The sequence below is a fragment of the Heloderma suspectum genome, chromosome W (assembly GCF_057233095.1).
Source record: "Heloderma suspectum isolate Gila_16-S chromosome W, 16-S_ref, whole genome shotgun sequence".
Lineage (NCBI taxonomy): Eukaryota > Metazoa > Chordata > Lepidosauria > Squamata > Helodermatidae > Heloderma > Heloderma suspectum.
The window spans coordinates 49960840-49983728 of NC_139475.1; positions in this window are offsets into that span (position 1 = coordinate 49960840).

Sequence of the window (22889 nt, forward strand, 5' to 3'; positions counted from 1 at the left end):
CCAGCCCCCTGCTCAACGCAGGACTCCAAGTCAGAGCATCCCTATAGAATTATCAAAAGTTAGGGTTGGAAGGCGCCTGCAGGACCATCTTCCAGCCCCCTGCTCAACGCAGGACTCCAAGTCAGAGCATCCCTATAGAATGATTGAAAATAGGGTTGGAAGGGTCCTCCAAGACCATCCAGGGCACCCCCTGCTCAACGCAGGACTCCAAGTCAGAGTATCCCTCTAGAATCATCGAAAATAGAGTTGTAAGGGGCCTGCAAGACCATCTAGTCCAGCCCCCACCTCAATGCAGGACTCCAAGACAGAGCATCCCTATAGAATGATCGAAAATAGGGTTGGAAGGCGCCTGCAGGACCATCTTCCAGCCCCCTGCTCAACGCAGGACTCCAAGTCAGAGCATCCCTATAGAATCATCGAAAATAGAGTTGGAAGGGACCTGCAAGACCATCTAATCCAGCCCCCTGCTCAACGTAGGACTCCAAGTCAGAGCATCCCTATAGAAAGATCGAAAATAGAGTTGGAAGGCGCCTGCAAGGCCATCTAGTCCAGCCCCCTGCTCAACGCAGGACTCCAAGTCAGAGCATCCCTATAGAATGATTGAAAATAGGGTTGGAAGGCGCCTGCAAGACCATGTATTCCAACCCCGTCCTCAACGCAGGACTCCAAGTCAGAGCAGCCCTATAGAATCATTGGAAAGTAGGGTTGGAGGGGGCCTGCAAGGCCATCTAGTCCAGCCCCCTGCTCCAGGCAGGACTCCAGGTCAGAGCATCCCTATAGAATGATCGAAAATAGGGTTGGAAGTGGCCTGCAAGACCATCTAGTCCAGCCCCCTGCTCAACGCAGGACTCCAAGTCAGAGCATCCCTATAGAATTATCAAAAGTTAGGGTTGGAAGGCGCCTGCAGGACCATCTTCCAGTCCCCTGCTCAACGCAGGACTCCAAGTCAGAGCATCCCTACAGAATGATTGAAAATAGGGTTGGAAGTGTCCTGGAAGACCATCCAGTGCACCCCCTGCTCAACGCAGGACTCCAAGACAGAGTATCCCTCTAGAATCATCGAAAATAGAGTTGGAAGGCGGCTGCAAGACCATCTAGTCCAGCCAACTGCTCAACGCAGGACTCCAAGTCAGAGCATCCCTATAGAATGATCTAAAATAGGGGTGGAAGGGGCCTGCAAGAACATCTAGTCTAACCCCCTGCTCAATGCAGGACTCCGGGTCAGAGCATCCCTATAGAATGATTGAAAATAGGGTTGGGAGGGGTCTGCATGTCAATCTAGTCCAGCCCCCTGCTCAATGAAGGACTCCAGGTCAGAGCATCCCTATAGAATGATGGAAAATAGTGTTGGAAGGCGCCTGCAAGACCATGTATTCCAACCCCCTGCTCAACGCAGGACTCCAAGTCAGAGCATCCCTATAGAATTATCAAAAGTTAGGGTTGGAAGTGGCCTGCAGGACCATCTTCCAGCCCCCTGCTCAACGCAGTACTCCCAGTCAGAGCATCCCTATAGAATGATTGAAAAGAGGGTTTGAAGGGTCTGCAAGACCATGTATTCCAACCCCGTGCTCAACGCAGGACTCCAAGTCAGAGCAGCCCTATAGAATCATTGGAAAGTAGGGTTGGGGGGGACTGCAAGGCCATCTAGTCCAACCCCCTGCTCCAGGCAGGACTCCAGGTCAGAGCATCCCTATAGAATGATCGAAAATAGGGTTGGAAGGCACCTGCAAGACCATGTATTCCAACCCCGTGCTCAACGCAGGACTCCAAGTCAGAGCATCCTTATCGAATCATCTGAAAGTAGGGTTGGAAGTGGCCTGCAAGACCATCTAGTCCAACCCCCTGCTCAACGCAGGACTCCAAGTCAGAGTTTCCCTATAGAATGATCGAAAATAGGGTTGGAAGGGTCCTGCAAGACCATCTAGTCCAACCCCCTGCTCAACGCAGGACTCCAAGTCAGAGCATCCCTAAGGAATCATCTGAAAGTAGGGTTGGAAGTGGCCTGCAAGACTATCTAATCCAGCCCCCTCCTCAACGTAGGACTCCAAGTCAGAGCATCCCTATAGAATCATCGAAAATAGAGTTGGAAGGAACCTGCAAGACCATCTAGTCCAACCCCTTGCTCAACGCAGGACTCCAAATCAGAGCATCCCTATAGAATGATCGAAAATAGGGTTGGAAGGCGCCTGCAAGACCATGTATTCCAACCCCGTGCTCAACGCAGGACTCCAAGTCAGAGCATCCTTATCGAATCATCTGAAAGTAGGGTTGGAAGTGGCCTGCAAGACCATCTAGTCCAGCCCCCTGCTCAACGCAGGACTCCAAGTCAGAGCATCCCTATAGAATTATCAAAAGTTAGGGTTGGAAGGCGCCTGCAGGACCATCTTCCAGCCCCCTGCTCAACGCAGGACTCCAAGTCAGAGCATCCCTATACAATGAACGAAAATAGGGTTGGAAGGGTCCTCCAAGACCATCCAGGGCACCCCCTGCTCAACGCAGGACTCCAAGTCAGAGTATCCCTCTAGAATCATCGAAAATAGAGTAGGAAGGGGCCTGCAAGACCATCTAGTCTAGCCCCCTGCTCAATGCAGGACTCCGAGACAGAGCATCCCTATAGAATCATCAAAAGGTAGGGTTGGAAGGTGGCTGCAAGACCATCTAGTCCAGCCCCCTGCTCAACGCAGGACTCCAAGTCAGAGCATCCCTATAGAATCATCGAAAATAGAGTTGAAAGGGACCTGCAAGACCATCTAGTCCAACCCCTTGCTCAACGCAGGACTCCAAGCCAGAGCATCCCTATAGAATGATCTAAAATAGGGGTGGAAGGGGCCTGCAAGACCATCTAGTCTAACCCCCTGCTCAATGCAGGACTCTAAGAGCATCCGTATAGAATCATCTGAAAGTACGGTTGGAAGGGCCTGCAAGACCATCTAGTCCAACCCCTTGCTCAACACAGGACTCCGAGTCAGAGCATCCCTATACAATGAACGAAAATAGGGTTGGAAGGGGCCGGCAAGAGATCTAGTCCAGCCCCCTGCTCAACGAAGGACTCCAAGTCTTATTTTCCCTATAGAATGATCGAAAATAGGGTTGGAAGGCGTCTGCAAGACCATCTAGTCCAACCCCCTGCTCAACGCAGGACTCCAAGTCAGAGCATCACTATAGAATCATCTGAAAGTAGGGTTGGAAGTGGCCTGCAAGACTAATCCAGCCCCCTGCTCAACGCAGGACTCCAGGTCAGAGCATCCCTATAGAATCATCGAAAATAGAGCTGGAAGGAACCTGCAAGACCATCTAGTCCAACCCCTTCCTTAACGCAGGACTCCAAATCAGAGCAACCCTATAGAATGATTGAAAATAGGGTTGGAAGGGGCCTGCAAGACCATGTATTCCAACCCCGTGCTGAACGCAGGACTCCAAGTCAGAGCAGCCCTATAGAATCATTGGAAAGTAGGGTTGGGGGGGGCCTGCAAGGCCATCTTTTCCAAGCCCCTCCTCCAGGCAGGACTCCAGGTCAGAGCATCCCTATAGAATGATCGAAAATAGGGTTGGAAGGCGCCTGCAAGACCATGTATTCCAACCCCGTGCTCAACGCAGGACTCCAAGTCAGAGCATCCTTATCGAATCATCTGAAAGTAGGGTTGGAAGTGGCCTGCAAGACCATCTAGTCCAGCCCCCTGCTCAACGCAGGACTCCAAGTCAGAGCATCCCTATAGAATTATGGAAAATAGGGTTGGAAGGCGCCTGCAAGACCATGTATTCCAACCCCCTGCTCAACGCAGGACTCCAAGTCAGAGCATCCCTAAGGAATCATCTGAAAGTAGGGTTGGAAGTGGCCTGCAGGACCATCTTCCAGCCCCCTCCTCAACGAAGGACTCCAAGTCAGAGCATCCCTATAGAATCATCGAAAATAGAGTTGGAAGGAACCTGCAAGACCATCTAGTCCAACCCCTTGCTCAACGCAGGACTCCAAATCAGAGCATCCCTATAGAATGATCGAAAATAGGGTTGGAAGGCGCCTGCAAGACCATGTATTCCAACCCCGTGCTCAACGCAGGACTCCAAGTCAGAGCATCCTTATCGAATCATCTGAAAGTAGGGTTGGAAGTGGCCTGCAAGACCATCTAGTCCAGCCCCCTGCTCAACGCAGGACTCCAAGTCAGAGCATCCCTATAGAATTATCAAAAGTTAGGGTTGGAAGGCGCCTGCAGGACCATCTTCCAGCCCCCTGCTCAACGCAGGACTCCAAGTCAGAGCATCCCTATAGAATGATTGAAAATAGGGTTGGAAGGGTCCTCCAAGACCATCCAGGGCACCCCCTGCTCAACGCAGGACTCCAAGTCAGAGTATCCCTCTAGAATCATCGAAAATAGAGTTGTAAGGGGCCTGCAAGACCATCTAGTCCAGCCCCCACCTCAATGCAGGACTCCAAGACAGAGCATCCCTATAGAATGATCGAAAATAGGGTTGGAAGGCGCCTGCAGGACCATCTTCCAGCCCCCTGCTCAACGCAGGACTCCAAGTCAGAGCATCCCTATAGAATCATCGAAAATAGAGTTGGAAGGGACCTGCAAGACCATCTAATCCAGCCCCCTGCTCAACGTAGGACTCCAAGTCAGAGCATCCCTATAGAAAGATCGAAAATAGAGTTGGAAGGCGCCTGCAAGGCCATCTAGTCCAGCCCCCTGCTCAACGCAGGACTCCAAGTCAGAGCATCCCTATAGAATGATTGAAAATAGGGTTGGAAGGCGCCTGCAAGACCATGTATTCCAACCCCGTCCTCAACGCAGGACTCCAAGTCAGAGCAGCCCTATAGAATCATTGGAAAGTAGGGTTGGAGGGGGCCTGCAAGGCCATCTAGTCCAGCCCCCTGCTCCAGGCAGGACTCCAGGTCAGAGCATCCCTATAGAATGATCGAAAATAGGGTTGGAAGTGGCCTGCAAGACCATCTAGTCCAGCCCCCTGCTCAACGCAGGACTCCAAGTCAGAGCATCCCTATAGAATTATCAAAAGTTAGGGTTGGAAGGCGCCTGCAGGACCATCTTCCAGTCCCCTGCTCAACGCAGGACTCCAAGTCAGAGCATCCCAACAGAATGATTGAAAATAGGGTTGGAAGTGTCCTGGAAGACCATCCAGTGCACCCCCTGCTCAACGCAGGACTCCAAGACAGAGTATCCCTCTAGAATCATCGAAAATAGAGTTGGAAGGCGGCTGCAAGACCATCTAGTCCAGCCAACTGCTCAACGCAGGACTCCAAGTCAGAGCATCCCTATAGAATGATCTAAAATAGGGGTGGAAGGGGCCTGCAAGAACATCTAGTCTAACCCCCTGCTCAATGCAGGACTCCGGGTCAGAGCATCCCTATAGAATGATTGAAAATAGGGTTGGGAGGGGTCTGCATGTCAATCTAGTCCAGCCCCCTGCTCAATGAAGGACTCCAGGTCAGAGCATCCCTATAGAATGATGGAAAATAGTGTTGGAAGGCGCCTGCAAGACCATGTATTCCAACCCCCTGCTCAACGCAGGACTCCAAGTCAGAGCATCCCTATAGAATTATCAAAAGTTAGGGTTGGAAGTGGCCTGCAGGACCATCTTCCAGCCCCCTGCTCAACGCAGTACTCCCAGTCAGAGCATCCCTATAGAATGATTGAAAAGAGGGTTTGAAGGGTCTGCAAGACCATGTATTCCAACCCCGTGCTCAACGCAGGACTCCAAGTCAGAGCAGCCCTATAGAATCATTGGAAAGTAGGGTTGGGGGGGACTGCAAGGCCATCTAGTCCAACCCCCTGCTCCAGGCAGGACTCCAGGTCAGAGCATCCCTATAGAATGATCGAAAATAGGGTTGGAAGGCACCTGCAAGACCATGTATTCCAACCCCGTGCTCAACGCAGGACTCCAAGTCAGAGCATCCTTATCGAATCATCTGAAAGTAGGGTTGGAAGTGGCCTGCAAGACCATCTAGTCCAACCCCCTGCTCAACGCAGGACTCCAAGTCAGAGTTTCCCTATAGAATGATCGAAAATAGGGTTGGAAGGGTCCTGCAAGACCATCTAGTCCAACCCCCTGCTCAACGCAGGACTCCAAGTCAGAGCATCCCTAAGGAATCATCTGAAAGTAGGGTTGGAAGTGGCCTGCAAGACTATCTAATCCAGCCCCCTCCTCAACGTAGGACTCCAAGTCAGAGCATCCCTATAGAATCATCGAAAATAGAGTTGGAAGGAACCTGCAAGACCATCTAGTCCAACCCCTTGCTCAACGCAGGACTCCAAATCAGAGCATCCCTATAGAATGATCGAAAATAGGGTTGGAAGGCGCCTGCAAGACCATGTATTCCAACCCCGTGCTCAACGCAGGACTCCAAGTCAGAGCATCCTTATCGAATCATCTGAAAGTAGGGTTGGAAGTGGCCTGCAAGACCATCTAGTCCAGCCCCCTGCTCAACGCAGGACTCCAAGTCAGAGCATCCCTATAGAATTATCAAAAGTTAGGGTTGGAAGGCGCCTGCAGGACCATCTTCCAGCCCCCTGCTCAACGCAGGACTCCAAGTCAGAGCATCCCTATACAATGAACGAAAATAGGGTTGGAAGGGTCCTCCAAGACCATCCAGGGCACCCCCTGCTCAACGCAGGACTCCAAGTCAGAGTATCCCTCTAGAATCATCGAAAATAGAGTAGGAAGGGGCCTGCAAGACCATCTAGTCTAGCCCCCTGCTCAATGCAGGACTCCGAGACAGAGCATCCCTATAGAATCATCAAAAGGTAGGGTTGGAAGGTGGCTGCAAGACCATCTAGTCCAGCCCCCTGCTCAACGCAGGACTCCAAGTCAGAGCATCCCTATAGAATCATCGAAAATAGAGTTGAAAGGGACCTGCAAGACCATCTAGTCCAACCCCTTGCTCAACGCAGGACTCCAAGCCAGAGCATCCCTATAGAATGATCTAAAATAGGGGTGGAAGGGGCCTGCAAGACCATCTAGTCTAACCCCCTGCTCAATGCAGGACTCTAAGAGCATCCGTATAGAATCATCTGAAAGTACGGTTGGAAGGGCCTGCAAGACCATCTAGTCCAACCCCTTGCTCAACACAGGACTCCGAGTCAGAGCATCCCTATACAATGAACGAAAATAGGGTTGGAAGGGGCCGGCAAGAGATCTAGTCCAGCCCCCTGCTCAACGAAGGACTCCAAGTCTTATTTTCCCTATAGAATGATCGAAAATAGGGTTGGAAGGGGCCTGCAAGACCATCTAGTCCAACCCCCTGCTCAACGCAGGACTCCAAGTCAGAGCATCCCTATAGAATAATCAAAAAGTAGGGTTGGAAGGCGACTGCAAGACCATCTAGTCCAACCCCCTGCTCAACGCAGGACTCCAAGTCAGAGCATCTCTATAGAATCATCTGAAAGTAGGGTTGGAAGTGGCCTGCAAGACTAATCCAGCCCCCTGCTCAACGCAGGACTCCAGGTCAGAGCATCCCTATAGAATCATCGAAAATAGAGCTGGAAGGAACCTGCAAGACCATCTAGTCCAACCCCTTCCTTAACGCAGGACTCCAAATCAGAGCATCCCTATAGAATGATTGAAAATAGGGTTGGAAGGGGCCTGCAAGACCATGTATTCCAACCCCGTGCTGAACGCAGGACTCCAAGTCAGAGCAGCCCTATAGAATCATTGGAAAGTAGGGTTGGGGGGGGCCTGCAAGGCCATCTTTTCCAAGCCCCTCCTCCAGGCAGGACTCCAGGTCAGAGCATCCCTATAGAATGATCGAAAATAGGGTTGGAAGGCGCCTGCAAGACCATGTATTCCAACCCCGTGCTCAACGCAGGACTCCAAGTCAGAGCATCCTTATCGAATCATCTGAAAGTAGGGTTGGAAGTGGCCTGCAAGACCATCTAGCCCAGCCCCCTGCTCAACGCAGGACTCCAAGTCAGAGCATCCCTATAGAATTATCAAAAGGTAGGGTTGGAAGGCGCCTGCAGGACCATCTTCCAGCCCCCTGCTCAACGCAGGACTCCAAGTCAGAGCATCCCTATAGAATTATGGAAAATAGGGTTGGAAGGTGCCTGCAAGACCATGTATTCCAACCCCCTGCTCAACGCAGGACTCCAAGTCAGAGCAGCCCTATAGAATCATTGGAAAGTAGGGTTGGGGGGGACTGCAAGGCCATCTAGTCCAACCCCCTGCTCCAGGCAGGACTCCAGGTCAGAGCATCCCTATAGAATGATCGAAAATAGGGTTGGAAGGCACCTGCAAGACCATGTATTCCAACCCCGTGCTCAACGCAGGACTCCAAGTCAGAGCATCCTTATCGAATCATCTGAAAGTAGGGTTGGAAGTGGCCTGCAAGACCATCTAGTCCAACCCCCTGCTCAACGCAGGACTCCAAGTCAGAGTTTCCCTATAGAATGATCGAAAATAGGGTTGGAAGGGGCCTGCAAGACCATCTAGTCCAACCCCCTGCTCAACGCAGGACTCCAAGTCAGAGCATCCCTAAGGAATCATCTGAAAGTAGGGTTGGAAGTGGCCTGCAAGACTATCTAATCCAGCCCCCTCCTCAACGTAGGACTCCAAGTCAGAGCATCCCTATAGAATCATCGAAAATAGAGTTGGAAGGAACCTGCAAGACCATCTAGTCCAACCCCTTGCTCAACGCAGGACTCCAAATCAGAGCATCCCTATAGAATGATCGAAAATAGGGTTGGAAGGCGCCTGCAAGACCATGTATTCCAACCCCGTGCTCAACGCAGGACTCCAAGTCAGAGCATCCTTATCGAATCATCTGAAAGTAGGGTTGGAAGTGGCCTGCAAGACCATCTAGTCCAGCCCCCTGCTCAACGCAGGACTCCAAGTCAGAGCATCCCTATAGAATTATCAAAAGTTAGGGTTGGAAGGCGCCTGCAGGACCATCTTCCAGCCCCCTGCTCAACGCAGGACTCCAAGTCAGAGCATCCCTATACAATGAACGAAAATAGGGTTGGAAGGGTCCTCCAAGACCATCCAGGGCACCCCCTGCTCAACGCAGGACTCCAAGTCAGAGTATCCCTCTAGAATCATCGAAAATAGAGTAGGAAGGGGCCTGCAAGACCATCTAGTCTAGCCCCCTGCTCAATGCAGGACTCCGAGACAGAGCATCCCTATAGAATCATCAAAAGGTAGGGTTGGAAGGTGGCTGCAAGACCATCTAGTCCAGCCCCCTGCTCAACGCAGGACTCCAAGTCAGAGCATCCCTATAGAATCATCGAAAATAGAGTTGAAAGGGACCTGCAAGACCATCTAGTCCAACCCCTTGCTCAACGCAGGACTCCAAGCCAGAGCATCCCTATAGAATGATCTAAAATAGGGGTGGAAGGGGCCTGCAAGACCATCTAGTCTAACCCCCTGCTCAATGCAGGACTCTAAGAGCATCCGTATAGAATCATCTGAAAGTACGGTTGGAAGGGCCTGCAAGACCATCTAGTCCAACCCCTTGCTCAACACAGGACTCCGAGTCAGAGCATCCCTATACAATGAACGAAAATAGGGTTGGAAGGGGCCGGCAAGAGATCTAGTCCAGCCCCCTGCTCAACGCAGGACTCCAAGTCTTATTTTCCCTATAGAATGATCGAAAATAGGGTTGGAAGGGGCCTGCAAGACCATCTAGTCCAACCCCCTGCTCAACGCAGGACTCCAAGTCAGAGCATCCGTATAGAATAATCAAAAAGTAGGGTTGGAAGGCGTCTGCAAGACCATCTAGTCCAACCCCCTGCTCAACGCAGGACTCCAAGTCAGAGCATCACTATAGAATCATCTGAAAGTAGGGTTGGAAGTGGCCTGCAAGACTAATCCAGCCCCCTGCTCAACGCAGGACTCCAGGTCAGAGCATCCCTATAGAATCATCGAAAATAGAGCTGGAAGGAACCTGCAAGACCATCTAGTCCAACCCCTTCCTTAACGCAGGACTCCAAATCAGAGCATCCCTATAGAATGATTGAAAATAGGGTTGGAAGGGGCCTGCAAGACCATGTATTCCAACCCCGTGCTGAACGCAGGACTCCAAGTCAGAGCAGCCCTATAGAATCATTGGAAAGTAGGGTTGGGGGGGGCCTGCAAGGCCATCTTTTCCAAGCCCCTCCTCCAGGCAGGACTCCAGGTCAGAGCATCCCTATAGAATGATCGAAAATAGGGTTGGAAGGCGCCTGCAAGACCATGTATTCCAACCCCGTGCTCAACGCAGGACTCCAAGTCAGAGCATCCTTATCGAATCATCTGAAAGTAGGGTTGGAAGTGGCCTGCAAGACCATCTAGTCCAGCCCCCTGCTCAACGCAGGACTCCAAGTCAGAGCATCCCTATAGAATTATGGAAAATAGGGTTGGAAGGCGCCTGCAAGACCATGTATTCCAACCCCCTGCTCAACGCAGGACTCCAAGTCAGAGCATCCCTAAGGAATCATCTGAAAGTAGGGTTGGAAGTGGCCTGCAGGACCATCTTCCAGCCCCCTGCTCAACGCAGGACTCCAAGTCAGAGCATCCCTATAGAATTATCAAAAGGTAGGGTTCGAAGGCGCCTGCAGGACCATCTTCCAGCCCCCTGCTCAACGCAGGACTCCAAGTCAGAGCATCCCTATAGAATCATCGAAAATAGAGTTGGAAGGGACCTGCAAGACCATCTAATCCAGCCCCCTGCTCAACGTAGGACTCCAAGTCAGAGCATCCCTATAGAAAGATCGAAAATAGAGTTGGAAGGCGCCTGCAAGGCCATCTAGTCCAGCCCCCTGCTCAACGCAGGACTCCAAGTCAGAGCATCCCTATAGAATGATTGAAAATAGGGTTGGAAGGCGCCTGCAAGACCATGTATTCCAACCCCGTCCTCAACGCAGGACTCCAAGTCAGAGCAGCCCTATAGAATCATTGGAAAGTAGGGTTGGAGGGGGCCTGCAAGGCCATCTAGTCCAGCCCCCTGCTCCAGGCAGGACTCCAGGTCAGAGCATCCCTATAGAATGATCGAAAATAGGGTTGGAAGTGGCCTGCAAGACCATCTAGTCCAGCCCCCTGCTCAACGCAGGACTCCAAGTCAGAGCATCCCTATAGAATTATCAAAAGTTAGGGTTGGAAGGCGCCTGCAGGACCATCTTCCAGTCCCCTGCTCAACGCAGGACTCCAAGTCAGAGCATCCCTACAGAATGATTGAAAATAGGGTTGGAAGTGTCCTGGAAGACCATCCAGTGCACCCCCTGCTCAACGCAGGACTCCAAGACAGAGTATCCCTCTAGAATCATCGAAAATAGAGTTGGAAGGCGGCTGCAAGACCATCTAGTCCAGCCAACTGCTCAACGCAGGACTCCAAGTCAGAGCATCCCTATAGAATGATCTAAAATAGGGGTGGAAGGGGCCTGCAAGAACATCTAGTCTAACCCCCTGCTCAATGCAGGACTCCGGGTCAGAGCATCCCTATAGAATGATGGAAAATAGTGTTGGAAGGCGCCTGCAAGACCATGTATTCCAACCCCCTGCTCAACGCAGGACTCCAAGTCAGAGCATCCCTATAGAATTATCAAAATTTAGGGTTGGAAGTGGCCTGCAGGACCATCTTCCAGCCCCCTGCTCAACGCAGTACTCCCAGTCAGAGCATCCCTATAGAATGATTGAAAAGAGGGTTTGAAGGGTCTGCAAGACCATGTATTCCAACCCCGTGCTCAACGAAGGACTCCAAGTCAGAGCAGCCCTATAGAATCATTGGAAAGTAGGGTTGGGGGGGACTGCAAGGCCATCTAGTCCAACCCCCTGCTCCAGGCAGGACTCCAGGTCAGAGCATCCCTATAGAATGATCGAAAATAGGGTTGGAAGGCACCTGCAAGACCATGTATTCCAACCCCGTGCTCAACGCAGGACTCCAAGTCAGAGCATCCTTATCGAATCATCTGAAAGTAGGGTTGGAAGTGGCCTGCAAGACCATCTAGTCCAACCCCCTGCTCAACGCAGGACTCCAAGTCAGAGTTTCCCTATAGAATGATCGAAAATAGGGTTGGAAGGGTCCTGCAAGACCATCTAGTCCAACCCCCTGCTCAACGCAGGACTCCAAGTCAGAGCATCCCTAAGGAATCATCTGAAAGTAGGGTTGGAAGTGGCCTGCAAGACTATCTAATCCAGCCCCCTCCTCAACGTAGGACTCCAAGTCAGAGCATCCCTATAGAATCATCGAAAATAGAGTTGGAAGGAACCTGCAAGACCATCTAGTCCAACCCCTTGCTCAACGCAGGACTCCAAATCAGAGCATCCCTATAGAATGATCGAAAATAGGGTTGGAAGGCGCCTGCAAGACCATGTATTCCAACCCCGTGCTCAACGCAGGACTCCAAGTCAGAGCATCCTTATCGAATCATCTGAAAGTAGGGTTGGAAGTGGCCTGCAAGACCATCTAGTCCAGCCCCCTGCTCAACGCAGGACTCCAAGTCAGAGCATCCCTATAGAATTATCAAAAGTTAGGGTTGGAAGGCGCCTGCAGGACCATCTTCCAGCCCCCTGCTCAACGCAGGACTCCAAGTCAGAGCATCCCTATACAATGAACGAAAATAGGGTTGGAAGGGTCCTCCAAGACCATCCAGGGCACCCCCTGCTCAACGCAGGACTCCAAGTCAGAGTATCCCTCTAGAATCATCGAAAATAGAGTAGGAAGGGGCCTGCAAGACCATCTAGTCTAGCCCCCTGCTCAATGCAGGACTCCGAGACAGAGCATCCCTATAGAATCATCAAAAGGTAGGGTTGGAAGGTGGCTGCAAGACCATCTAGTCCAGCCCCCTGCTCAACGCAGGACTCCAAGTCAGAGCATCCCTATAGAATCATCGAAAATAGAGTTGAAAGGGACCTGCAAGACCATCTAGTCCAACCCCTTGCTCAATGCAGGACTCCAAGCCAGAGCATCCCTATAGAATGATCTAAAATAGGGGTGGAAGGGGCCTGCAAGACCATCTAGTCTAACCCCCTGCTCAATGCAGGACTCTAAGAGCATCCGTATAGAATCATCTGAAAGTACGGTTGGAAGGGCCTGCAAGACCATCTAGTCCAACCCCTTGCTCAACACAGGACTCCGAGTCAGAGCATCCCTATACAATGAACGAAAATAGGGTTGGAAGGGGCCGGCAAGAGATCTAGTCCAGCCCCCTGCTCAACGCAGGACTCCAAGTCTTATTTTCCCTATAGAATGATCGAAAATAGGGTTGGAAGGGGCCTGCAAGACCATCTAGTCCAACCCCCTGCTCAACGCAGGACTCCAAGTCAGAGCATCCCTATAGAATAATCAAAAAGTAGGGTTGGAAGGCGACTGCAAGACCATCTAGTCCAACCCCCTGCTCAACGCAGGACTCCAAGTCAGAGCATCTCTATAGAATCATCTGAAAGTAGGGTTGGAAGTGGCCTGCAAGACTAATCCAGCCCCCTGCTCAACGCAGGACTCCAGGTCAGAGCATCCCTATAGAATCATCGAAAATAGAGCTGGAAGGAACCTGCAAGACCATCTAGTCCAACCCCTTCCTTAACGCAGGACTCCAAATCAGAGCATCCCTATAGAATGATTGAAAATAGGGTTGGAAGGGGCCTGCAAGACCATGTATTCCAACCCCGTGCTGAACGCAGGACTCCAAGTCAGAGCAGCCCTATAGAATCATTGGAAAGTAGGGTTGGGGGGGGCCTGCAAGGCCATCTTTTCCAAGCCCCTCCTCCAGGCAGGACTCCAGGTCAGAGCATCCCTATAGAATGATCGAAAATAGGGTTGGAAGGCGCCTGCAAGACCATGTATTCCAACCCCGTGCTCAACGCAGGACTCCAAGTCAGAGCATCCTTATCGAATCATCTGAAAGTAGGGTTGGAAGTGGCCTGCAAGACCATCTAGCCCAGCCCCCTGCTCAACGCAGGACTCCAAGTCAGAGCATCCCTATAGAATTATCAAAAGGTAGGGTTGGAAGGCGCCTGCAGGACCATCTTCCAGCCCCCTGCTCAACGCAGGACTCCAAGTCAGAGCATCCCTATAGAATTATGGAAAATAGGGTTGGAAGGTGCCTGCAAGACCATGTATTCCAACCCCCTGCTCAACGCAGGACTCCAAGTCAGAGCAGCCCTATAGAATCATTGGAAAGTAGGGTTGGGGGGGACTGCAAGGCCATCTAGTCCAACCCCCTGCTCCAGGCAGGACTCCAGGTCAGAGCATCCCTATAGAATGATCGAAAATAGGGTTGGAAGGCACCTGCAAGACCATGTATTCCAACCCCGTGCTCAACGCAGGACTCCAAGTCAGAGCATCCTTATCGAATCATCTGAAAGTAGGGTTGGAAGTGGCCTGCAAGACCATCTAGTCCAACCCCCTGCTCAACGCAGGACTCCAAGTCAGAGTTTCCCTATAGAATGATCGAAAATAGGGTTGGAAGGGGCCTGCAAGACCATCTAGTCCAACCCCCTGCTCAACGCAGGACTCCAAGTCAGAGCATCCCTAAGGAATCATCTGAAAGTAGGGTTGGAAGTGGCCTGCAAGACTATCTAATCCAGCCCCCTCCTCAACGTAGGACTCCAAGTCAGAGCATCCCTATAGAATCATCGAAAATAGAGTTGGAAGGAACCTGCAAGACCATCTAGTCCAACCCCTTGCTCAACGCAGGACTCCAAATCAGAGCATCCCTATAGAATGATCGAAAATAGGGTTGGAAGGCGCCTGCAAGACCATGTATTCCAACCCCGTGCTCAACGCAGGACTCCAAGTCAGAGCATCCTTATCGAATCATCTGAAAGTAGGGTTGGAAGTGGCCTGCAAGACCATCTAGTCCAGCCCCCTGCTCAACGCAGGACTCCAAGTCAGAGCATCCCTATAGAATTATCAAAAGTTAGGGTTGGAAGGCGCCTGCAGGACCATCTTCCAGCCCCCTGCTCAACGCAGGACTCCAAGTCAGAGCATCCCTATACAATGAACGAAAATAGGGTTGGAAGGGTCCTCCAAGACCATCCAGGGCACCCCCTGCTCAACGCAGGACTCCAAGTCAGAGTATCCCTCTAGAATCATCGAAAATAGAGTAGGAAGGGGCCTGCAAGACCATCTAGTCTAGCCCCCTGCTCAATGCAGGACTCCGAGACAGAGCATCCCTATAGAATCATCAAAAGGTAGGGTTGGAAGGTGGCTGCAAGACCATCTAGTCCAGCCCCCTGCTCAACGCAGGACTCCAAGTCAGAGCATCCCTATAGAATCATCGAAAATAGAGTTGAAAGGGACCTGCAAGACCATCTAGTCCAACCCCTTGCTCAACGCAGGACTCCAAGCCAGAGCATCCCTATAGAATGATCTAAAATAGGGGTGGAAGGGGCCTGCAAGACCATCTAGTCTAACCCCCTGCTCAATGCAGGACTCTAAGAGCATCCGTATAGAATCATCTGAAAGTACGGTTGGAAGGGCCTGCAAGACCATCTAGTCCAACCCCTTGCTCAACACAGGACTCCGAGTCAGAGCATCCCTATACAATGAACGAAAATAGGGTTGGAAGGGGCCGGCAAGAGATCTAGTCCAGCCCCCTGCTCAACGCAGGACTCCAAGTCTTATTTTCCCTATAGAATGATCGAAAATAGGGTTGGAAGGGGCCTGCAAGACCATCTAGTCCAACCCCCTGCTCAACGCAGGACTCCAAGTCAGAGCATCCCTATAGAATAATCAAAAAGTAGGGTTGGAAGGCGTCTGCAAGACCATCTAGTCCAACCCCCTGCTCAACGCAGGACTCCAAGTCAGAGCATCACTATAGAATCATCTGAAAGTAGGGTTGGAAGTGGCCTGCAAGACTAATCCAGCCCCCTGCTCAACGCAGGACTCCAGGTCAGAGCATCCCTATAGAATCATCGAAAATAGAGCTGGAAGGAACCTGCAAGACCATCTAGTCCAACCCCTTCCTTAACGCAGGACTCCAAACCAGAGCATCCCTATAGAATGATTGAAAATAGGGTTGGAAGGGGCCTGCAAGACCATGTATTCCAACCCCGTGCTGAACGCAGGACTCCAAGTCAGAGCAGCCCTATAGAATCATTGGAAAGTAGGGTTGGGGGGGGCCTGCAAGGCCATCTTTTCCAAGCCCCTCCTCCAGGCAGGACTCCAGGTCAGAGCATCCCTATAGAATGATCGAAAATAGGGTTGGAAGGCGCCTGCAAGACCATGTATTCCAACCCCGTGCTCAACGCAGGACTCCAAGTCAGAGCATCCTTATCGAATCATCTGAAAGTAGGGTTGGAAGTGGCCTGCAAGACCATCTAGTCCAGCCCCCTGCTCAACGCAGGACTCCAAGTCAGAGCATCCCTATAGAATTATGGAAAATAGGGTTGGAAGGCGCCTGCAAGACCATGTATTCCAACCCCCTGCTCAACGCAGGACTCCAAGTCAGAGCATCCCTAAGGAATCATCTGAAAGTAGGGTTGGAAGTGGCCTGCAGGACCATCTTCCAGCCCCCTCCTCAACGAAGGACTCCAAGTCAGAGCATCCCTATAGAATCATCGAAAATAGAGTTGGAAGGAACCTGCAAGACCATCTAGTCCAACCCCTTGCTCAACGCAGGACTCCAAATCAGAGCATCCCTATAGAATGATCGAAAATAGGGTTGGAAGGCGCCTGCAAGACCATGTATTCCAACCCCGTGCTCAACGCAGGACTCCAAGTCAGAGCATCCTTATCGAATCATCTGAAAGTAGGGTTGGAAGTGGCCTGCAAGACCATCTAGTCCAGCCCCCTGCTCAACGCAGGACTCCAAGTCAGAGCATCCCTATAGAATTATCAAAAGTTAGGGTTGGAAGGCGCCTGCAGGACCATCTTCCAGCCCCCTGCTCAACGCAGGACTCCAAGTCAGAGCATCCCTATAGAATGATTGAAAATAGGGTTGGAAGGGTCCTCCAAGACCATCCAGGGCACCCCCTGCTCAACGCAGGACTCCAAGTCAGAGTATCCCTCTAGAATCATCGAAAATAGAGTTGTAAGGGGCCTGCAAGACCATCTAGTCCAGCCCCCACCTCAATGCAGGACTCCAAGACAGAGCATCCCTATAGAATGATCGAAAATAGGGTTGGAAGGCGCCTGCAGGACCATCTTCCAGCCCCCTGCTCAACGCAGGACTCCAAGTCAGAGCATCCCTATAGAATCATCGAAAATAGAGTTGGAAGGGACCTGCAAGACCATCTAATCCAGCCCCCTGCTCAACGTAGGACTCCAAGTCAGAGCATCCCTATAGAAAGATCGAAAATAGAGTTGGAAGGCGCCTGCAAGGCCATCTAGTCCAGCCCCCTGCTCAACGCAGGACTCCAAGTCAGAGCATCCCTATAGAATGATTGAAAATAGGGTTGGAAGGCGCCTGCAAGACCATGTATTCCAACCCCGTCCTCAACGCAGGACTCCAAGTCAGAGCAGCCCTATAGAATCATTGGAAAGTAGGGTTGGAGGGGGCCTGCAAGGCCATCTAGTCCAGCCCCCTGCTCCAGGCAGGACTCCAGGTCAGAGCATCCCTATAGAATGATCGAAAATAGGGTTGGAAGTGGCCTGCAAGACCATCTAGTCCAGCCCCCTGCTCAACGCAGGACTCCAAGTCAGAGCATCCCTATAGAATTATCAAAAGTTAGGGTTGGAAGGCGCCTGCAGGACCATCTTCCAGTCCCCTGCTCAACGCAGAATGATTGAAAATAGGGTTGGAAGTGTCCTGGAAGACCATCCAGTGCACCCCCTGCTCAACGCAGGACTCCAAGACAGAGTATCCCTCTAGAATCATCGAAAATAGAGTTGGAAGGCGGCTGCAAGACCATCTAGTCCAGCCAACTGCTCAACGCAGGACTCCAAGTCAGAGCATCCCTATAGAATGATCTAAAATAGGGGTGGAAGGGGCCTGCAAGAACATCTAGTCTAACCCCCTGCTCAATGCAGGACTCCGGGTCAGAGCATCCCTATAGAATGATTGAAAATAGGGTTGGGAGGGGTCTGCATGTCAATCTAGTCCAGCCCCCTGCTCAATGAAGGACTCCAGGTCAGAGCATCCCTATAGAATGATGGAAAATAGTGTTGGAAGGCGCCTGCAAGACCATGTATTCCAACCCCCTGCTCAACGCAGGACTCCAAGTCAGAGCATCCCTATAGAATTATCAAAAGTTAGGGTTGGAAGTGGCCTGCAGGACCATCTTCCAGCCCCCTGCTCAACGCAGTACTCCCAGTCAGAGCATCCCTATAGAATGATGGAAAATAGTGTTGGAAGGCGCCTGCAAGACCATGTATTCCAACCCCCTGCTCAACGCAGGACTCCAAGTCAGAGCATCCCTATAGAATGATCTAAAATAGGGGTGGAAGGGGCCTGCAAGACCATCTAGTCTAACCCCCTGCTCAATGCAGGACTCTAAGAGCATCCGTATAGAATCATCTGAAAGTACGGTTGGAAGGGCCTGCAAGACCATCTAGTCCAACCCCTTGCTCAACACAGGACTCCGAGTCAGAGCATCCCTATACAATGAACGAAAATAGGGTTGGAAGGGGCCGGCAAGAGATCTAGTCCAGCCCCCTGCTCAACGCAGGACTCCAAGTCTTATTTTCCCTATAGAATGATCGAAAATAGGGTTGGAAGGGGCCTGCAAGACCATCTAGTCCAACCCCCTGCTCAACGCAGGACTCCAAGTCAGAGCATCCCTATAGAATAATCAAAAAGTAGGGTTGGAAGGCGACTGCAAGACCATCTAGTCCAACCCCCTGCTCAACGCAGGACTCCAAGTCAGAGCATCTCTATAGAATCATCTGAAAGTAGGGTTGGAAGTGGCCTGCAAGACTAATCCAGCCCCCTGCTCAACGCAGGACTCCAGGTCAGAGCATCCCTATAGAATCATCGAAAATAGAGCTGGAAGGAACCTGCAAGACCATCTAGTCCAACCCCTTCCTTAACGCAGGACTCCAAATCAGAGCATCCCTATAGAATGATTGAAAATAGGGTTGGAAGGGGCCTGCAAGACCATGTATTCCAACCCCGTGCTGAACGCAGGACTCCAAGTCAGAGCAGCCCTATAGAATCATTGGAAAGTAGGGTTGGGGGGGGCCTGCAAGGCCATCTTTTCCAAGCCCCTCCTCCAGGCAGGACTCCAGGTCAGAGCATCCCTATAGAATGATCGAAAATAGGGTTGGAAGGCGCCTGCAAGACCATGTATTCCAACCCCGTGCTCAACGCAGGACTCCAAGTCAGAGCATCCTTATCGAATCATCTGAAAGTAGGGTTGGAAGTGGCCTGCAAGACCATCTAGTCCAGCCCCCTGCTCAACGCAGGACTCCAAGTCAGAGCATCCCTATAGAATTATCAAAAGGTAGGGTTGGAAGGCGCCTGCAGGACCATCTTCCAGCCCCCTGCTCAACGCAGGACTCCAAGTCAGAGCATCCCTATAGAATGATTGAAAATAGGGTTGGAAGGGTCCTCCAAGACCATCCAGGGCACCCCCTGCTCAACGCAGGACTCCAAGTCAGAGTATCCCTCTAGAATCATCGAAAATAGAGTTGTAAGGGGCCTGCAAGACCATCTAGTCCAGCCCCCACCTCAATGCAGGACTCCAAGACAGAGCATCCCTATAGAATGATCGAAAATAGGGTTGGAAGGCGCCTGCAGGACCATCTTCCAGCCCCCTGCTCAACGCAGGACTCCAAGTCAGAGCATCCCTATAGAATCATCGAAAATAGAGTTGGAAGGGACCTGCAAGACCATCTAATCCAGCCCCCTGCTCAACGTAGGACTCCAAGTCAGAGCATCCCTATAGAAAGATCGAAAATAGAGTTGGAAGGCGCCTGCAAGGCCATCTAGTCCAGCCCCCTGCTCAACGCAGGACTCCAAGTCAGAGCATCCCTATAGAATGATTGAAAATAGGGTTGGAAGGCGCCTGCAAGACCATGTATTCCAACCCCGTCCTCAACGCAGGACTCCAAGTCAGAGCAGCCCTATAGAATCATTGGAAAGTAGGGTTGGAGGGGGCCTGCAAGGCCATCTAGTCCAGCCCCCTGCTCCAGGCAGGACTCCAGGTCAGAGCATCCCTATAGAATGATCGAAAATAGGGTTGGAAGTGGCCTGCAAGACCATCTAGTCCAGCCCCCTGCTCAACGCAGGACTCCAAGTCAGAGCATCCCTATAGAATTATCAAAAGTTAGGGTTGGAAGGCGCCTGCAGGACCATCTTCCAGTCCCCTGCTCAACGCAGGACTCCAAGTCAGAGCATCCCTACAGAATGATTGAAAATAGGGTTGGAAGTGTCCTGGAAGACCATCCAGTGCACCCCCTGCTCAACGCAGGACTCCAAGACAGAGTATCCCTCTAGAATCATCGAAAATAGAGTTGGAAGGCGGCTGCAAGACCATCTAGTCCAGCCAACTGCTCAACGCAGGACTCCAAGTCAGAGCATCCCTATAGAATGATCTAAAATAGGGGTGGAAGGGGCCTGCAAGAACATCTAGTCTAACCCCCTGCTCAATGCAGGACTCCGGGTCAGAGCATCCCTATAGAATGATTGAAAATAGGGTTGGGAGGGGTCTGCATGTCAATCTAGTCCAGCCCCCTGCTCAATGAAGGACTCCAGGTCAGAGCATCCCTATAGAATGATGGAAAATAGTGTTGGAAGGCGCCTGCAAGACCATGTATTCCAACCCCCTGCTCAACGCAGGACTCCAAGTCAGAGCATCCCTATAGAATTATCAAAAGTTAGGGTTGGAAGTGGCCTGCAGGACCATCTTCCAGCCCCCTGCTCAACGCAGTACTCCCAGTCAGAGCATCCCTATAGAATGATGGAAAATAGTGTTGGAAGGCGCCTGCAAGACCATGTATTCCAACCCCCTGCTCAACGCAGGACTCCAAGTCAGAGCATCCCTATAGAATGATCTAAAATAGGGGTGGAAGGGGCCTGCAAGACCATCTAGTCTAACCCCCTGCTCAATGCAGGACTCTAAGAGCATCCGTATAGAATCATCTGAAAGTACGGTTGGAAGGGCCTGCAAGACCATCTAGTCCAACCCCTTGCTCAACACAGGACTCCGAGTCAGAGCATCCCTATACAATGAACGAAAATAGGGTTGGAAGGGGCCGGCAAGAGATCTAGTCCAGCCCCCTGCTCAACGCAGGACTCCAAGTCTTATTTTCCCTATAGAATGATCGAAAATAGGGTTGGAAGGGGCCTGCAAGACCATCTAGTCCAACCCCCTGCTCAACGCAGGACTCCAAGTCAGAGCATCCCTATAGAATAATCAAAAAGTAGGGTTGGAAGGCGACTGCAAGACCATCTAGTCCAACCCCCTGCTCAACGCAGGACTCCAAGTCAGAGCATCTCTATAGAATCATCTGAAAGTAGGGTTGGAAGTGGCCTGCAAGACTAATCCAGCCCCCTGCTCAACGCAGGACTCCAGGTCAGAGCATCCCTATAGAATCATCGAAAATAGAGCTGGAAGGAACCTGCAAGACCATCTAGTCCAACCCCTTCCTTAACGCAGGACTCCAAATCAGAGCATCCCTATAGAATGATTGAAAATAGGGTTGGAAGGGGCCTGCAAGACCATGTATTCCAACCCCGTGCTGAACGCAGGACTCCAAGTCAGAGCAGCCCTATAGAATCATTGGAAAGTAGGGTTGGGGGGGGCCTGCAAGGCCATCTTTTCCAAGCCCCTCCTCCAGGCAGGACTCCAGGTCAGAGCATCCCTATAGAATGATCGAAAATAGGGTTGGAAGGCGCCTGCAAGACCATGTATTCCAACCCCGTGCTCAACGCAGGACTCCAAGTCAGAGCATCCTTATCGAATCATCTGAAAGTAGGGTTGGAAGTGGCCTGCAAGACCATCTAGCCCAGCCCCCTGCTCAACGCAGGACTCCAAGTCAGAGCATCCCTATAGAATTATCAAAAGGTAGGGTTGGAAGGCGCCTGCAGGACCATCTTCCAGCCCCCTGCTCAACGCAGGACTCCAAGTCAGAGCATCCCTATAGAATTATGGAAAATAGGGTTGGAAGGTGCCTGCAAGACCATGTATTCCAACCCCCTGCTCAACGCAGGACTCCAAGTCAGAGCAGCCCTATAGAATCATTGGAAAGTAGGGTTGGGGGGGACTGCAAGGCCATCTAGTCCAACCCCCTGCTCCAGGCAGGACTCCAGGTCAGAGCATCCCTATAGAATGATCGAAAATAGGGTTGGAAGGCACCTGCAAGACCATGTATTCCAACCCCGTGCTCAACGCAGGACTCCAAGTCAGAGCATCCTTATCGAATCATCTGAAAGTAGGGTTGGAAGTGGCCTGCAAGACCATCTAGTCCAACCCCCTGCTCAACGCAGGACTCCAAGTCAGAGTTTCCCTATAGAATGATCGAAAATAGGGTTGGAAGGGGCCTGCAAGACCATCTAGTCCAACCCCCTGCTCAACGCAGGACTCCAAGTCAGAGCATCCCTAAGGAATCATCTGAAAGTAGGGTTGGAAGTGGCCTGCAAGACTATCTAATCCAGCCCCCTCCTCAACGTAGGACTCCAAGTCAGAGCATCCCTATAGAATCATCGAAAATAGAGTTGGAAGGAACCTGCAAGACCATCTAGTCCAACCCCTTGCTCAACGCAGGACTCCAAATCAGAGCATCCCTATAGAATGATCGAAAATAGGGTTGGAAGGCGCCTGCAAGACCATGTATTCCAACCCCGTGCTCAACGCAGGACTCCAAGTCAGAGCATCCTTATCGAATCATCTGAAAGTAGGGTTGGAAGTGGCCTGCAAGACCATCTAGTCCAGCCCCCTGCTCAACGCAGGACTCCAAGTCAGAGCATCCCTATAGAATTATCAAAAGTTAGGGTTGGAAGGCGCCTGCAGGACCATCTTCCAGCCCCCTGCTCAACGCAGGACTCCAAGTCAGAGCATCCCTATACAATGAACGAAAATAGGGT